Genomic DNA, 17,504 nt, shown 5'->3' with positions numbered 1-17,504 from the left:
AAATAGGCAGACAAGTTATAACCATAGTAAAAAGTCAATCTCAATAATAAAAACCTTTATTCATGTATTTTCTTCAACAGAAGCTATGTTAAACAAATTACTCAGTTCATCATTTGGCACTCAATTTTCCTTTGATCGTGTAGGCATAGACTCACAATAATTATTAGTCATGTTAAAGTGCATTGGAAAAGTTGTTTTTCATTTCAATAACAAAATTTCAGTTCTCAGAGGTGCTTATTATCTTCATTATATGCTGTCCATTTCACCATAAGAAATTAATTTAAAGTTTTTGTAATGGAAATCTATTTTTACAGTGATTTACTTGGAGAGACATCAGTTGGCTTAAAGTATAGAACACTCTTTCAGTTGTCACACCTCATACCCGTGCAGGTACAACATGTCAGTGGTAAAGAAATTTTCTTTGAGATTTTCCCCTCAAAATAGCCATTTTGTAAGTTTTATTGACTATGATCAATAGCTGGGATAACGTTTAACCAATATGCACCCTGTGGGATATTAAAGAAGCTTGGCTTTTTCTTTAGCAAAACAAAAAGTCACACATCTGAGGGATATCTCATATTCTTTTAAAAAATATAAGGTTCCCTTTGTTAGCTTTGGGGATGCAATTTATTATACAAGTCATGCATCCAGAAAATAATCTTTCCAAAAAAATAAATAAATAAAACAAAAGGATCATTTGTCACATGATAATCCGGTATCACGCTTAAGTGCTTAATAAAATGAGCAGCCCACACAGCACATGGATATTTTGGAAAACTTTTCAACTTCCAGAGCCAAAATCTCCATCCAGTGGAAAAATAGTAAAGAAGTAAAACCTCTGCAAGAGCAATAATGTTACTTCCCTATATTTATGCCTCTAACTAACTCACATATCTGAGATTCCAATAAGCATGAGTACTAAAAATGCTATGAAACCTTTCTGGAATTTTTCATTTCTTTGCAAAAGTCACATGAAATACAGAAATATTAAGTACAAAATATAAAAGCTGTTTGGATGTTAGTCTCCTGTCAGGATATCCAGAGAATATCCCTAAGCCAAGGCTTAGGGGTTCATTAGGGTGCTGAAAGAGTTATGCATGCCCTCTATGAAAATATTTTCTTTCTAGGGCAGGACCGTAATTTGGGGAGGTTACCACAAGACAGTGATGCTACTCTGTTAGGTATATTTTAGCCAATAACTAAATAATGTTTAGAGGTCCTCTATGTCTTCACTGAAGCATGGAAATATGACCAGATTCTTGTCCAATCCTTATTCTGAGTTAGCTGTGTGATTTGGGCCAGTTTAGACTACAGATATGCTCACCTGTGAAAGAATAAGGTTGTCTTAAGTTATCTCTAGGTTCCCTTAAATTCTTAGGTGTTATATGCTCATGACATTTAACACTAAAGTTATTAATCAATCCAAGACTGCAAATATCAGGAATATGAAGGTGTGATACAATTACAAAACACAGGTTATAGACAAAGACTTATGGTTTTAAGCAAAAGCCTGCCTTCTGTTTGTTTCTACTCTATTTTCATTACATGTCTCTAGTGGATTGTCTTCTTTTTATCTTAAGATTCTGGCACAGTTTTGATGAGGGTATATTAAGGATTGCTGTGAAGGGACAGTTTAAGTTTGTCCATATTACCAATAAGCTAAATTTTTACAACTAAATTTGGCCTGTAGAAAGAAAATCATTGTATATCAGATAATATCGTTAACATGAAAATATTTTGAAACACATTTGCTGGTTATGGTTCATCTTTCTTTTCAAAAGTTTGAATCCTGCATTCAAACTTTTATCCTTTTTTCAGTCTCTCTCTTCAATTTTTCCATATGACTTTGTCATTCCTTTGAAATATCTCAATTTTTGTCATTTTATAACACCCAAATGTAATGTGGTATTCCTAACTCTTATCTCATCATGAATTATGTGAAAATTTCAGAATTGCATAAGGAAAGCAAACTCACCAGTGAGGATGCAGTAAACAGGTGAGAGGCATTTGTCTGTCAAGGCTATAAATGAATCTCAGAATAGGTCTGACTAAACGCTTTTGATTCTTTACAACAATTTGTTTTTAAGATATCTTATGTTAGAGAATTTTTTTTTTAATTTGGCCAATATTTCCCAATTTGATCACAATTCTACGTATTTCTGATGTTAGCATATAAATCGGCTATCATTTTCTAAATAGTGCCACCGTGAACATTAGAAACAACTATGCAAAATGTTTAATATTTTGTTTTTCTTGCTTTAAAGCTATTATGCAAAGAAAAAAATCAAATTGTTAACAATAAGTAAATGTATAGATAAATTAAGATTATAAATCAGAGGAGAAAAGAAAGAAAGATGGGGGCATATACTTGTTCACGTAAATTCAGCTACTAATGCTCTTCATCACATGAGAAATGTGATTGGGCATTCCAATCATTTTCTTTTTCTTGCACTAAATCAAGTAGTGCATATCTTTGATTTACAATATGGAAAAACTCTAACATTGAGAACAGTTTTATTCCAGAGATGCTCAAGTTAAAAAGAAACTTGACTGTATTCAACATCCCTTTTCCAGGGTATGAAATGAATCCACACAAAGAGTAACCCCCAGGTACTGGAATTTGATCAATGGCTTTCCGAGCATTTTAAACATTCATTTGTTTCCTAATATGTGATACCTGATTTTTGTAAATGCACAGTTTGTTGTTGTTGTAGTTGTTTTGTTTTGGTTTGGGCTTTTTTTAGTTGAAGTATGTGAGAAGCAACACACTGTGATTAAAAAAAAATCAAAATTTTCAATGTAAAGCAAAACTGGGTTTGCATTCTGAATCTTCCATTATATCACTCAGCAAATTTGGTCAAATTACTTAATTTTCTGAGCATTAAGTTCTTCATCTGTAGAACTGAACTGATCACACAGACTGTTTTAAGGTTGTTCAAGGATTTATGAAATGATGTATAAAGTTCCTGGCCAACAGATAGCAAACAATGAATGGCTACTGTTTTTAATAGTCCTGTCATATAAGGTCATATTTCCAAAAGCTCTCTAGCTTCTCATGTCCAACATAGGATCACTCACCTCTCGGTATCTAATCCATAAAATTCCTGAATTCCATTCCTAGTATGTCAGCAAGTAAGTGTAGCCTATTTAAATCAAAGATTTTTTTCACTGCTGGTACACACCCTGGCTCTAATTTTATTTATTTATTTTTTGAAAGGCGATTATTATATTGCTGCAAATTGCACATCTTGTTTTGAGTTTAAAATGACAAAGCCTGGACATGGTATGCTTTAAGAAATCTGAAGTCTCCTAATAGTTTAGAGTATTGAAATCCAAAAGACTGAAGCCAGGAAGCTTTTCACAAAGGCCTGAAAGACTCAAACTCCCTTCATTACAAGTTCTGCAAACTTGGAGTTAATTGCATTTCGGGGCACATTGAGAGATACATCTTTTCAATGTGCTTTTCCTTAATTAGTACAAACATTTGTTCCCTGAGAAAGGTGAAAATATAAGGCTTGCTTTTCTGTTTGTTAATGCTTTCTGTTATTTATTCACTGTTTGCACCTAGAGGCCCATATGAATGACACATTTTTATTAAAATCAAGAACAGATATTATGTAAATTATGCCCCCAAACAGCAGCTATGGGGTCTAATTTTTTTAAGGCAGCTTTAGCAGGATTCATTTTAGTTGCCTAACCAAAACAAAGCAGAATGAGTAATGCATGTGCTAATAGAATTATGTTTTTGTATATTAGAATTTGGAGACAATGGAAAAATCATCTTTGCATTCCAACAACTGGGAGAACGTATGTATATAGTGAGTCTTCAATTAAATACTCCCAATAATAAGGGGCAATTGCTGAGGCAATTTATAGTATCACAGGCAATTAATTATCTATAGAAATAACTTATTTTATTGAATGAAATGTATACATTGAAAGCTTCATACAACTATGCATGCATATGAATTATACATATGGACATATACCTCCCCAAAATATGTTTTCAAAATTTGTTTTCATGACTATAATTAGCATTCCAGTTTTATCAATCTACCACTGTGTTTTACTCTATTTCAGGATTTCTCAACCTCAGCACTATTGACATTTGGGGCCAGATAATTCTTTGTTGAGGAAGCTGTCCTGTGAATTATGTAATGAGTAGCACCATTCCTGGGGTCTACCACTAGGTGCCAGTAGTACCCTACTGCCTTTGGATTGAAGCTTGTATGCCCCGCCCCCCATTCATATGCTGATTCCTAATCCCTGATGTAATTGTATTTGGAGGTGGGGTCTTTGGGAAGTGAGACTGGAAACCTCATAAATGGGATTAGTGCCCTCATAAGAAGACCTCAAAGAGCTCACTCGCCCTCTTTCCTACATGTAAGGATATGAGAAGCTGGTAGTCTACAATCTGGAAAAAGGCTCTCACCACAATCCAACCATCCTGGCACCCTGATCTCAGACTGCCGGCCCCCAAAACTGTGAGAAATTAATTTGCTTTTTATGAGCCTCCTAGTCTGTGGTAATTTGTTATAGCAGCCAAACTGTTATAGCAGGAAATTGGTACCAGAAATTGGTGGAACCCTTAGGATTTGTGCCTTATAAGAAGAAACAGGAGAGTTTTCTTCCTTTCTTTCTCCATTCTTCACCATATGAGGACACAACAAACCAGACACCATATACACTGGCATTTTGATCTTAGACTTTCCAGCCCCCGGAACTGCGAGAAATTAATGTTTCTTGTTTATGCTGCACAGTCCAGGGTAATGTGTTACAGCAGCATGAACTGACTATAACACTCCCCCAAGCTATAATAACCAGAAATATTTCCAGACATTGATAATTGTCCCCTAGGGTGGGTATTTGGTCCCCTGATGAGAACCACAGTTCTATGTTGAATGGGATGTTTTCATATATATTGGAACATAGGAAGCAACACTAAAAGAAATTTGTCCTTGACCTCAATTTTCTCCTCCTTTAACCTACATTTCATCAGATTTAATCCACCTTTCACATTATTTTCAAAGTTCATTATTATTTATTTTGAGATGCAAATCTCCTTGCCATTGTTTCGTTTATAATTATTCAAGCTCTTCTATTTTCTCTTTTCCCCCATTGGCATTGCTGCCAGAAAAAATTTCAAAGACATTACCTTAGCACAAAGCCTATTTGTGATCTGTCTACAGTCTATCTCCTAACCTCATTACTTGCCATTCCTCATTTACGGGTACATAACAAACTACAATTCCGTCTCCCGACTCTTTAACACTCGAATTTCTAACCTAGATTATGTGTATCAATTTAATCTTCCTCAACTCAACTCATTCCCTCCAGGAAGCTCTGTATACATTCTCTGTACACATTTCCATGAAACAATTATCGCTTTTTTCAAAGCATGATGGTTAATTTTATATGTCAACTTGGCTAGGCTGCAGTGCACAGGTAATTGGGAAAACATTACTCTGGATGTTTCTGTGAAGTGTTTTTTGGGGGATGAGATTTACATTTAAATCAGTAAACTCTGAGTAAAGCAGATTATTACCCATAATGTGGCTGCTCCCCAATCAGTTTAAGATCTTAATGGAACAAAGACTAACCTCCTCCATGCAAGAAGGAAATCTGCCAGCAGATGTCCTTTGGATTTCAACTAGAACTCTTTGCTGTATCTCCAGACTGCTGCCCTACTCTGCAGATGCTGGACTTGTACCTTCTCAATTGTGTGAGCCAATTGCTTAAAATCTCTCTCATCTGCGCTCTCTCTCTTTCTCTCTCTCTCTCGATTATTAGGCCTGAAAGTCAACTTAACATAAGAACATCTGCTACTCCCTAACCCTGGCCCCGTACCCCTCTCCCTTTCCCTCAAAGCTGGTACATTCTGATAAGATCACCTGGTACAACTCACCCTGTCCCCCTACCTCCTTCTTTTCTCTCAGGCTGGTGTGTTCTGATAAAACATCTTGTATGAAGCAAAAAAACCTGCAAAGCCATTATGGAATTCTGTGTGCTCAGAATAGCTGTCCAAACTCTTCCCAGACAAACCCTATAAAGCCTCTGCGAGTCTGTATGAAGGCAGAACACTGATCTTTCAGTTTCCCCTCCAGGTTTGCTGGACGAAACTCCCTTGCTTGATAAAATTTGGCTCAGAGTCTTTTATTCTGTTTGTCTCATCGGCCTAACATATTTGGAGCCGAATGTGGGGCCCAGGATTGTCGGCTCTCACCGCCCTGGCTTTCCAAACCTGGTGAGATTTTCTCTCTCTCTCTCCCTGCCTCTCTCATTCTCTCCCTCCCCAGTGATGGGGTCTGGAATCCAGAGAAAGACTTTCTCTTGCAAACTGGGAAGCAGTGGGAGACAGCAGCTCATCTAGGGCTTACTCGCAGATCCTGAGCGGTCCTTAGTCCCCAGCCCCACCGAACCTTAAGTCCTCTTCTCTCTCTCTCTCACTCCCTTTTCCCCAACTGGGAATCCGAGCCCAAGGTTTCCTCAGATCCACCTCTCCATTGCAGTCTCTTTATGCAGCACCAGACATTAATCACTTTCTAGGTGAGTTGAGTTTTATTTTTCCTCTCAACTTGCAGTCCTCCAATAACTAACAGTCCAAGACTGTCTCACACTCACAAAACTCCCAGCTGGGTTGGTGGCTTTGCATTGACCACCAGGTGACCAAGACTCCTCACTATTGGGGTCTTGCACCTCCCATTCACCCAAAGCGGATTATCTTCTTTTGTAATACTACATGACCTCAATACAAACTGGATAATGAAAGCTGTTGGCCATAAAACAGCACTTTTGATTTTCAGATTCTCCGTGATTTAGGGAACTTCCTCAGCCACAATGGAATGTGGTCTGAGGTCCCTGGATCCAAGCCTTTGTCTGTCTCCGCTCTCATTCCTCTCTGTGCTGCTCCTGTGACTCCTACCAAATCCTCTTGCTCCGTGAAAACCCATCCAAATCTTCTCCTCCTTCTCCACTGCCCTCCTCAACTCTCGACTTCAACCAGAAGGTTCCATTGCCTTCCTCACCCTTCAATTTTGACCCAAAGATATGGCTGCACCACCCCAAACTGCCCTGCAACTGCTGCTGGGAGCTGGGATGGTGCCCGTGACAGCACCCGCCACACCTCTGTGCCTCCAACTTATGTCTCCAATCTGTACCCTTACCCCCCTCTCCTGTACCCTCCCCTCCTTTAATTCACCCTCATGGACTACTACCTTCTCTTTAACCAAAAACCCTAAAACATCCAGACAACCCTTGCCCTTCTCCTATTCTCCCCCTTTCAGAGGTAGCAGGAGCTGGGGACATTGTTAGGGTCCATGTTCCTTTTTCCTTCAATGATATGGCTTAAATAGATAAGTGATTTGGATCATACACTACAGATCCTACTCAATGTATAAAGGAATTCCAACATCTCATTCAATCCTATGATCTCACTTGGCATGACATTTATGTTATCTTCTCTTCCGCTTTAATGCCAGAGGAGGTGCAGCAAGTCTGGACTGCTGTCCAAACCCATGCAGACCCCATGCACACTCAAGCTCCCGTCCAATCCAGTGGGTCTGGCAGCCGTCCCACATACTGAACCAAATTGGGACTACCAGATAGGAACCCCAGATAGAAAAAGAAGGGGTCACATGCTCATGTCTCATAGAAGGGATGAAAAAGCCTCCTTTAAAGGCAGTCAATTATGACAAAATCAAGGAAGTCACTCAGGAACCAAACTAAAACTCTGTACTCTTTGTCTCACCTCACCAAGGCTGCAATAAAATATACCAACCTGGACCCTGAAAGAGAGGGAGGAAGACTTTACAGCAGTACCCATTTCAGTTCCAAATTGGCTCCCGATATCTGCAAAAAACTTCAAAAGTTAGAGCAGGGCCCCCAAACTCCTCAAAGGAATCTAATAAAACTGGCCTTCAAGGTTTTTAACAACAGAGAGGAGGAATCTAAAACTCAAAAACTAAACCACGACCAAATCAAATGCCAGTTGCTGGTTACTGCCATCCAGGGAAGTCGGAAACTGCAAACACTTCAAGGCAAAGCTGAGGGTGAGCCTCCCGTTCCCCAAAGGTAATTGCTTCAAGTGGGGCAAACCAGGACACTGGGCAAGTGCCTGCCCAGACCTGAGGCCCTGCCTGAACCCTGTCCACTGTATGATAAAACAGGACATTGGAAGTTGACTCCAGCTACCTCCATAGGACCTATAGAGCCCAGTTTGAAACCATGCAACCTGTTGGGACTGGCCGCTGAGGACTATGACTGAAAGGGCCCAGGGCTTACAATCCCTGCTGCCACTCCTATCACAACCTCTGAACCTCGGGAAGCTGTAACGATAGCAGATAAACTCTTTTCTTTTTTATTGGATAGAGGGCCACACATTCAGTGCTCTGAGAATATCTGGGCCAGATCTTTGATTCCTCCATTTCTGTTGTTAGGGGTGGGAGGAATTCCATTCAAACCAAAGGTCACTTCCCTCCTCCCTCGCATTCTTTTTAAAGTACCTTTCATACACCAGTTTATGGTCATTCTACACTGCTCCACTCTTACTTTGGGAAGGGACATCCTCACCAGGTTTCAGGCATCCATATACTTTACTCCAAACCCACCTGAACCTCTTCTACTCTTATGCTGCCCAGACTTGCTCCTCCCCTCTTACCCCCTTCCCCCTGATATAGTTAACCCCAAGGCCTGGGAAACCACTCCTCCTTCTATTGCTAAACACCACCCCCCACTCAAAATACAAGTTAAAGACCCTTCCACGTTCCCTCACCAAGACCAATATCCAGTCAGTAAAGAGGGACTTCAAGGACTTAAGCCAGTTACTTGATGGCTACTCCAGGCCAGTTTATTAAAAAGAACCCACTCTCCATACAACACTCTCATCCTATCCATTAAAAAACCTAATGGTACATATTGCTTGGTCCAAGATCTTAGACTAATAAACCAGGTGGTCATTTGCACCTGTCCAGTCATCTCTGTCCTTTCTCAGATCCCGCCAATCACTTCTTATTTCTTCCATAAGTGACCTCAAAAATGATTTCTTTCCCATTCACCTGGACCCCTCATCTCAACCCCTATTCATGTTTACCTGGAGAGACCCTGAAACCCAGATTCCCACCCTATTAACTTGGACCATCCTCCCCTAGGAATTCAGGGACAGCCCCATTTTTTTTTTTTTTTGACAGGCCCTTGTCTCTGAACTCTCCTCTCTGACTCTCTCCCAGAGTACTGTCCTCCAATATGTAGATGACCTTTTATTATACAGCCCTTTAAAAGAGATGTCAGAGCAACACACTGCTCAACTTCTAAACTTCTTGTCAGACAAAGGCTACCATGTGTCCTCATCCAAAGCTCTCTCAAATTCAAGTCACCTATATGACTCATGATCTACCCCACTCATAAAATAATGACCACAAGCAGAGAATCCCTTATTCAGCAAGGCCTACCCCAACCTCCAAGAGGGATATTCTATCCTTCTTTGGACTGGCTGGCTTTTTTAGGCTGTGGGTCCCCAGTTTTGGGATCCTAGCTAAACCATTGTATGAGGCCACACATGGCTCCTTAGAAGAACCTCTTATTGCTCCCAAATCAATCCAGACCCCTTTCTTTAAACTCAAACAAGTGCTAACCCAGGCACCTGCTCTGGGATTCCCTAACTCCCTCCCAGCCCTTTTACATCTTTTTCCACACAAGAGAAGGTTTTGCCTTGGCTATATTCACACAAAAGCAAGGAAAGATACTTCAGTCCATAGCTTACATATCTAAGCAGCTGGGGTCAGTAGTCCAGGGATGGCCAGCTTGTTTAAGGAACCTGGGAGTAACAACCCTGCTAATTCCAGAAACCCAGAAGCTCACCCTGCAATAGCCACTAACTATCCTGTCCTCCTACAACCTAACAAAACTGATCACACATACAGCCCTTTCATCTCTTCCCCCGTCTCACATAACGCAAATACATGCTTCATTAGTTAGCAACCCTGCTGTTACTTTCCAAAAATGTGCCTCCATTAATCCTGCTACTCTGTGCCCCATGCCCACTATACCCGAACCTACCTACTCATGCACAGAAACGGTAGACTCCCTATGCTCCCCTTTCTCATACATCGGGCAGTCAAAAGTACCAGATATTTCAGACTGGCTTATTGCTGGTAGCTCCAATCCCAATTCCAGACAGACAGGATATGCCATTGTAACACATACGCAAGTGATTGAAGCAGCACCTCTGCCAGCTGGCACCACTTCTCAGCAGGCAGAACTAATTGCTCTAACACAAGCCCTCACTCTGGATAAAGACAGCACCATTAACATTTACACTGATTCAAAATATGCCTACAATATTCCACATTCACACACTGTAATCTGGCAAGAAAGGGGATATCTGACTATCAAAGGAACTCCCATTATAAATGGGAACCTCATTCACAAACTCCTACAGGCAGCCAAGCTTGCAAAGGCAGCCACAGTCATATATTGCAGAGGACATCAGTCCCCACTGATGCCATTACTCAAAGAAACAATTTTGTAGACACCAAGGCAAAATGGGAGCCACCTCCCAACATAACAAGATCATAACCTTAACTCCACATATTCCCCAGCATACTCTCCACAAGAACATTTATATTATCACCACCTGGTGGCTAAGATACAAGGAGACTGGATTTACTTAAATAATAAAATAGTCCTACCTCACAACCAAGAAACCCAAATCTAGCAAGATATCCACAATCACTTCTATGTGGGATTCAAACCTCTTCTAAAACTCATTCAAACCCAAGTGTATTGTCCCAACCTACACTCACGACTACAACAAAGTACTGCAGACTCCACTGTCTGCATATCCACCTCCACTCAGGGAAAAGCCTGACCACCCTCTTTTCCTACCCACCAGACCAGGGTACACCTCCTGGGACAAGAATGACAATTATACTTCACTCAAATGCCCACTGTCAAACAATTCCACTATCTCCTCACCCTGGTGGATACTTTCACTGGGTGGATAGAAGCCTTTCCCGTAACCTCAAAAAAGGCCATGGAGGTGGCCACAATATTTATAAGAAAAATCATTCCCCATTTTGGACACCCTACAATGATTCACTCAGACAATGGGCCTGCCTTTATTGCTAAGGTCACTCAAGAAATAATCTCCTTATTAGAAATCAAATGGAACTTCCACATCTCTTGTAGGCCTCAATCCTCAGGCAAGGTAGAAAGAGCTAATAGCTTATTAAAACAACATCTTGGGCCGAGCCCATGGCGCACTCGGGAGAGTGTGGTGCTGGGAGTGCAGCAGCGCTCCCGCCGTGGGTTCAGATCCTATATAGGGATGACCGGTGCGTTCACAGCACTCACTGGCTGAGCGCGGTGCAGCCGGTCACAAAAAAGGACAAAAAAAAAATCTTACCAAAGTATGCTTAGACTTCCAAAAACCATGGACACTCTTCTTACCCCTAGCTTTAATGGGATTTCATGCCCTTCCCCCAAAACCAACAGATCTCAGTCTCTTTAAATTGATATAATTGATATAAGGCCAGCCTTTTGTGATCCAACAGGTGTCTACTCCTCTGCCCGGAGACCTGACTCCCTGTTTCTCACACCTCTGGTCCACCATACACTCCACCCAATACCTAGTGAGGGAAAATGCCAACACCACGGTCCCACAGCCTGTCCAACACTATGATCCTGCCTCATTGAATATATAGCCAGGGGACTAGGTGTGGGTCCATCAACCTTCTTCAGATTTAAAACCTAGGTGAAATGGTCCCCATCAAGTAATCTTAACCACACCCATCACAGCAAAACTACAGGGGTTCTCAAATTGGCTACACCACTCAAAATTTAAAAAGGCTCCAGACCCAGAAAGGATGACTCCTCAAAACCCATCTTCCCCAAATCTGTCACCCTTTTCTCATTACAGAGTAACCAACACTGTCCCAACCACTATCTGTCTCTCTCTGATACCAGAACAACAGGCTACTGCAGATGAGTAATGGCACAGCCGCCTCAGTCCTTGGCCACCTCTTACTGCTGGGCCTTCTGACTGTTCATACTTCTATTGTGCTGCCCACCTTAGTATACACCGTATTGCTCTAACTGGTATGTCTTTTGAATCTGATTATGAATCCGATTACTACTCCAGATGCTCCTTACTTCCCATTGATTCTATGCTGAAAGATCGAGATACCTTCTGTCATATCCTACACCTCAACCTCTCTTGTTACCCTTTTTAACACCTTCCCATCCCAGTAGGTGCACTTTGGATGACCGTAACTGAGTTACACCTCTAGGGAGATTTCAGCTACTTTGACTTAGATCAGCTACAGTGTTTTACTTTTATTACCTGCATCCTCCTGTTCGCCAAATGTACTCTGCAATGTTTGGGCCACTCCTAATTCTAGTCATCCTCACCACAAAAATTTCCACTCCTCAGTCCAGCTGCCAAAACAATAGCTCGATCCCTTTCATAACCATGACACAACAACTCCTAAACCAGTCACATTCTCCCCTGTCAGCTAATTGCTGGATCTGACTTTCTGCCCAAACTCAACAAACTTCTAACTTAACCCCCTGGAAAAGATCTAGCATGAGTCTACATCTACAGTTTTCCACTGTGCCCTTCCTCAGCCCTTCCATTCTCTCTCATTCCTGGGTATCTATCCCCCTCAAATGGAAACTTCTCCACAAATGGTTTCTTGCATGAGTCTACATCTACAGTTTTCCACTGTGCCCTTCCTCAGCCCTTCTATTCTCTCTCATTCCTGGGTATCTATCCCCCTCAAATGGAAACTTCTCCACAAATGGTTTCTGGCAGAGCAGTATCATATTTTAGACTAGTAACACCCCTAATAACCCAATACCTTCTTAAACGTCTCAAGGGTCAGCCACCACCCAGATCACCTATCTGAAGCCCAATATCCACTCAAACTTACCTCACTTGTCAAGTGTCCTTTGTATTTACTGGTCAAGCTCAGACCAAACCTATCAAATCTTTGTCGGACAGCTTTCCACTAGTCAATGTCAACATACCCTTAAACTCTCACCCTCGAAAGACCACCAGAACGTCAAATTCACTAATGGAATAGGATCCACCCTAGTTTGGAAAAATGCTATCTGCTTCTCAGGCCCCCTGTCCATCTTCTGGAAAAACCTCTTCTTACCACTACCTCCAAACCAACAACCCCACACCCTCTCTGCAGACAGAGGGCTTCATGTATCTTACAGGAAGGATTTCCTTGGCAGAAATGCTACAACGAGGCTTTCTGCCTCGCTTTTGTCTTTTTCAACACATCTTCCCAACTACAACTCATCACAGATATCACCCACTCCTTCCTCTCACTCACAAACCAAACAGAGTCTGTCTCTTCCCCCACAAACATTCCCTACCAGTCTCTAACTGGCACCGCCCTCTCCAGATCCTACTCAGCATGGGACCCAGAAAATAAACAAGTCTCGTGGCTAGCCCACTCACTATAGCTTCTGTCTTACTACCCCAGTGTCTTCTTCCTCCATTTGGCTTCTCATCCTGCCTCTGCCTTCCCTCTAACTGCGCTGGCACCTGTACCTTAGTGTCCCAGCTCCTCACTATGACCCAACTGCCAAACAATCAAAGTATTCAGGTTCCCCTTCATGCCACAGTTCTCTCTTCTGAGGCCCATCGTAAATGGACTGTCCCATTCCTAATTCTCTTACTGTCTACCCTAGGAATTTCCACAGCTCTAAGGACAGGAATAGCTAGTGTTGCCATTGCCACAACTTATTTCCAACAACTGTCAAAAGTCCTCTCTGGCTCTCTAGATAAAATGGCCTCCACCCATACCACCCTTCAAAATCAAATAGATTTACCGGCAGCAGTGGTTCTTCAAAATACACAAGCCCTGGATATCCTAACTGCAGAAAAAGGAGGTACCTGTCTCTTCCTAGAGGAAGAACGTTGTTCTTATGTTAACCAGCCCAGAAATGTCTGAGATGCAGTAAAAACAAACAAACAAAAAACCAAACTACGTGGCAGGGCATCTCAAATTCAACAAACAAAGGAAACATCCTGGTCCCAATGGCCCCAATGGGCCTCATTTCTAACCCTTTTTTTAACTCCCCGTCTGCTTCTAGTTCTAGGCTTAACGAATGGACCTTTTTTTATTTTGAATGCTCATCAGTTTCATCCGAAGGACCACGGAATCCATTGCTGTCCAACAGGTCATGACAGTCCTCACACTTCAAACCATCCAATAACAATGATTACCATCAGGTACCCCAAACACCCCCTAATGTTTGGCATCCCTAATCAGCCCCAAGTATATACAGAAGCAAAGATAATCCCCCCAACCACCTACTCCCTTATTTTATATAATTATATTAAAAGGGAAGAATATTAGGCCTCACAGTCAGCTTAACATAAGAACATCTGCTACTCCCTAACCCTGTCCCTAAACCCCACCCCCTTTCTCTCACGGCTGGTATGTTCTGAAAAGAACACTTGGTACAACTCACCCTGTCCCCCTGCCTACTCCCTTTCTCTCAGGCTAGTGCATTCTGATAAAAACAACTTGTATGATGATGGACATCTGGACTGGTTCCAGCTCTTGGCAATTGTAAATAGAGCTGCAATAAACACTGGGGTACAGGTATCCCTTTGACATGATGATTTCCATTCCTCTAGGTATATTCCTAGCAGTGGAATAACTGGGTCATATGGTAGATCCATCTGTAATTGTTTGAGGAACCTCCAAACCATTTTCCATAAAGTCTGCATCATTTTGCAGTCCCACCAACAGTGTAGGAGAGTTCCTTTTTCTCCGCAACCTCGCCAGCATTTATCATTCTCAGTCTTTTGAATATTAGCCATCCTAGCTGGAGTGAGGTGGTATCTCAAAGCCATTTTGATTTGCATTTCCCAAATGCCGAGTGATGTTGAGCATTTTTTTATGTGTCTGTTGGCCATTCGTATATCTTCTTTGGAGAAATGCCTATTCAGCTCCTTTGTCCATTTTTTAATTGGGTTACTTGATTTTTGCTGTAAAGTTGTTTGATTTCCTTTTATATTCTGGATATTAATCCTTTATCAGATGCATATTTTGCAAATATTTTCTCCCACTCTGTTGTTTGTCTTTAAACTCTGTTAATTGTTTCTTTTGCTGTGCAGAAGCTTTTTAGTTTGATATAATCCCATTTGTTTATTTTTCCTTTGGTTGCCTGTGCATTTGGGGCCATATTCATGAAGTCTGTGCCCAGTCCTACTTCCTGGATTGTTTCTCCTATGTTTTCTTTAAGAAGTTTTATTGTTTCAGGGTGTATATTTAATTCTTTAATCCATTTTGAGTTGGCTTTGGTATATGGTGAGTGGTATGGGTCCAGTTTCATTCTCCTGCACATGGATATCCAGTTTTCCCAGCACCATTTGCTAAAGAGGCAGTCTCTTCCCTAGTGTGTAGAGTTGGTGCCTTTGTCAAAGGTCAGATGGCTGTAGATGTATACAGAAAATGTGGTCTATCTACACAATGGAATTCTACTCTGCTATAAAAAATAATGAAATACTACCATTTGTGGCCACATGGATGGACTTAGAAAAAATTATATTAAGTGAAATAAGTCGGGCACAGAAAGAAATACTTCATGTTCTCACTTATTTGTGGGAGCTAAAAATAAATACATAAATACACAAACAAACAGGGGCGGGGCGGGGAAGAAGACACAACAATCACAATTCCTTGAACTTGTTAAGACAAATGACCAGATATGATGGTGATGGGTGGGAATGGGGAGAGGGAGGGGGAGGCAGGAATCAGTAAAGGGTCAGGAAAATCGAATACATTGTATATTGATAAAATAAAAATGTAAAATGTAATAAATAAATAAAAACATCTTGTACAAAGCAAAAAAACCTGCAAAGCCATTACAGAATGCTCAGTGCTCAGAATAGCTGCTCAAACCCTCCCAGAAAAACCCTACAAAGCCTCTGCTAGTCTGTGTGAGGGCAGAGCACTGATCTCTCAGTTTCCCCTCCATGTTCACTGGAGTAAACTCTCTTGCTTGGTAATGATTGGCTCATAGTTTCTTATTCTGCTTGACTCACTGATCTAACAGAGATTATATTGGTTCTGCTTCTGTGGAGAATCCTGACTAAAACACAATGTATAATTTTTTCCAAGCCTATCTTCTTTTTTTTTTTTGTCGTTTTTTGAGACCGGCTGCACCGCGCTCAGCCAGTGAGAGCTTTGAGCGCACCGGTCATCCCTATATAGGATCCGAACCCGCGGTGGGAGCCCTGCTGCACTCCCAGCGCTGCACCCTCCCGAGTGCGCCAGGGATTCGGCCCCTAAGCCTATCTTCTGTCCTGGAGTTTAAGCTGTTTGTGTGTGTGTGTGTGTGTGTGTGTGTCTTTGATTCCTTATCATTAGTACTATTGTAATACTGGCACATGATAGGTGGTTAAAATTTTACTTTAAAAATAATTGTAACTCCCATCTTTAATTAAAAATTAGAAAATGCATCATTACATTCAAACTTTAATTTTCAAAAGATATCTTACCAATGTTTATCAAATATTTTTACATCATAGAATATCATTATTGCCCAAAGACATTGGATATTTTTGGTAGAAAATGCCTCAACATTATACATCCTTTCTGGTGCTACATTTTTAATGAATTTAGAGAGAGCATACTTATTGTTAAGATTCAAAAGTATTAAAAAGATGATATTCTATGGAATATTGAAGTGTAATGGGTTTTCCTCTGGTTGGGCAATTAAACATATTGGCTTCTATTTCTTTTTCTTAATTAGAGATTGATTTCTGTAGCTGGGTTTGTGCATATTATTTTGTATATTTTGCCTATCCAGCTTCTTCAAGCCATGTCTAGCTCTTGCTCTTAGTATGAATGGATACTCTTTCTGTACTTGCAGATGGAGCAGAATTGTTGAATATACACATTTATGCACAGAAAATTGTTTCTCTACATGCATGGTTGCTATGGGCATTTTTTTAAACTGAAACAATCATGCGCATAAAAACACAAATTAAGAGCTTTTATAAATATTACATAGATACTGTGGAGAATGTTTAGTATATTTGCTTTTGTTAAAATGGATGAAAACTAAAGACAGTGAGAATAAGGACTTACTTTACAGGAAAAAGCAGACAAATTTTTAAAGGATTTTATACTTTCTAGGGATTTAAAATTTCAAAGTGTATAAATATAGGGTAACTAAAGAGTTTTCTACATTAGTGTATTCATTCCAATTTTGTCATAAATGAAACAAAAAAACAAAACAAAACAAAATACCCAAAAACTTTCCTGGTTATTCAAGAAAGCTTAAATTATCTCTACTCTATGAAATAATAAAATATTATTTAGTTAGCCCTTATGTGCTTAGCATGTGTTAAATCCTTTATTTCAATCTAACTGAATTCTATCATCATATTTATGTAGCATTATTATTTCTTTTTCATATATTAGGAATTTGAAATTCATCAGAGTTGAATGACTGTGTAAGATCACTCAGCTAATTGG

This window comes from Galeopterus variegatus, unplaced genomic scaffold (genome assembly GCF_000696425.1).
Source record: "Galeopterus variegatus unplaced genomic scaffold, G_variegatus-3.0.2 Scaffold3631, whole genome shotgun sequence".
Taxonomy (NCBI): domain Eukaryota; kingdom Metazoa; phylum Chordata; class Mammalia; order Dermoptera; family Cynocephalidae; genus Galeopterus; species Galeopterus variegatus.
Note: the sequence above shows the minus strand (reverse complement) of the source record.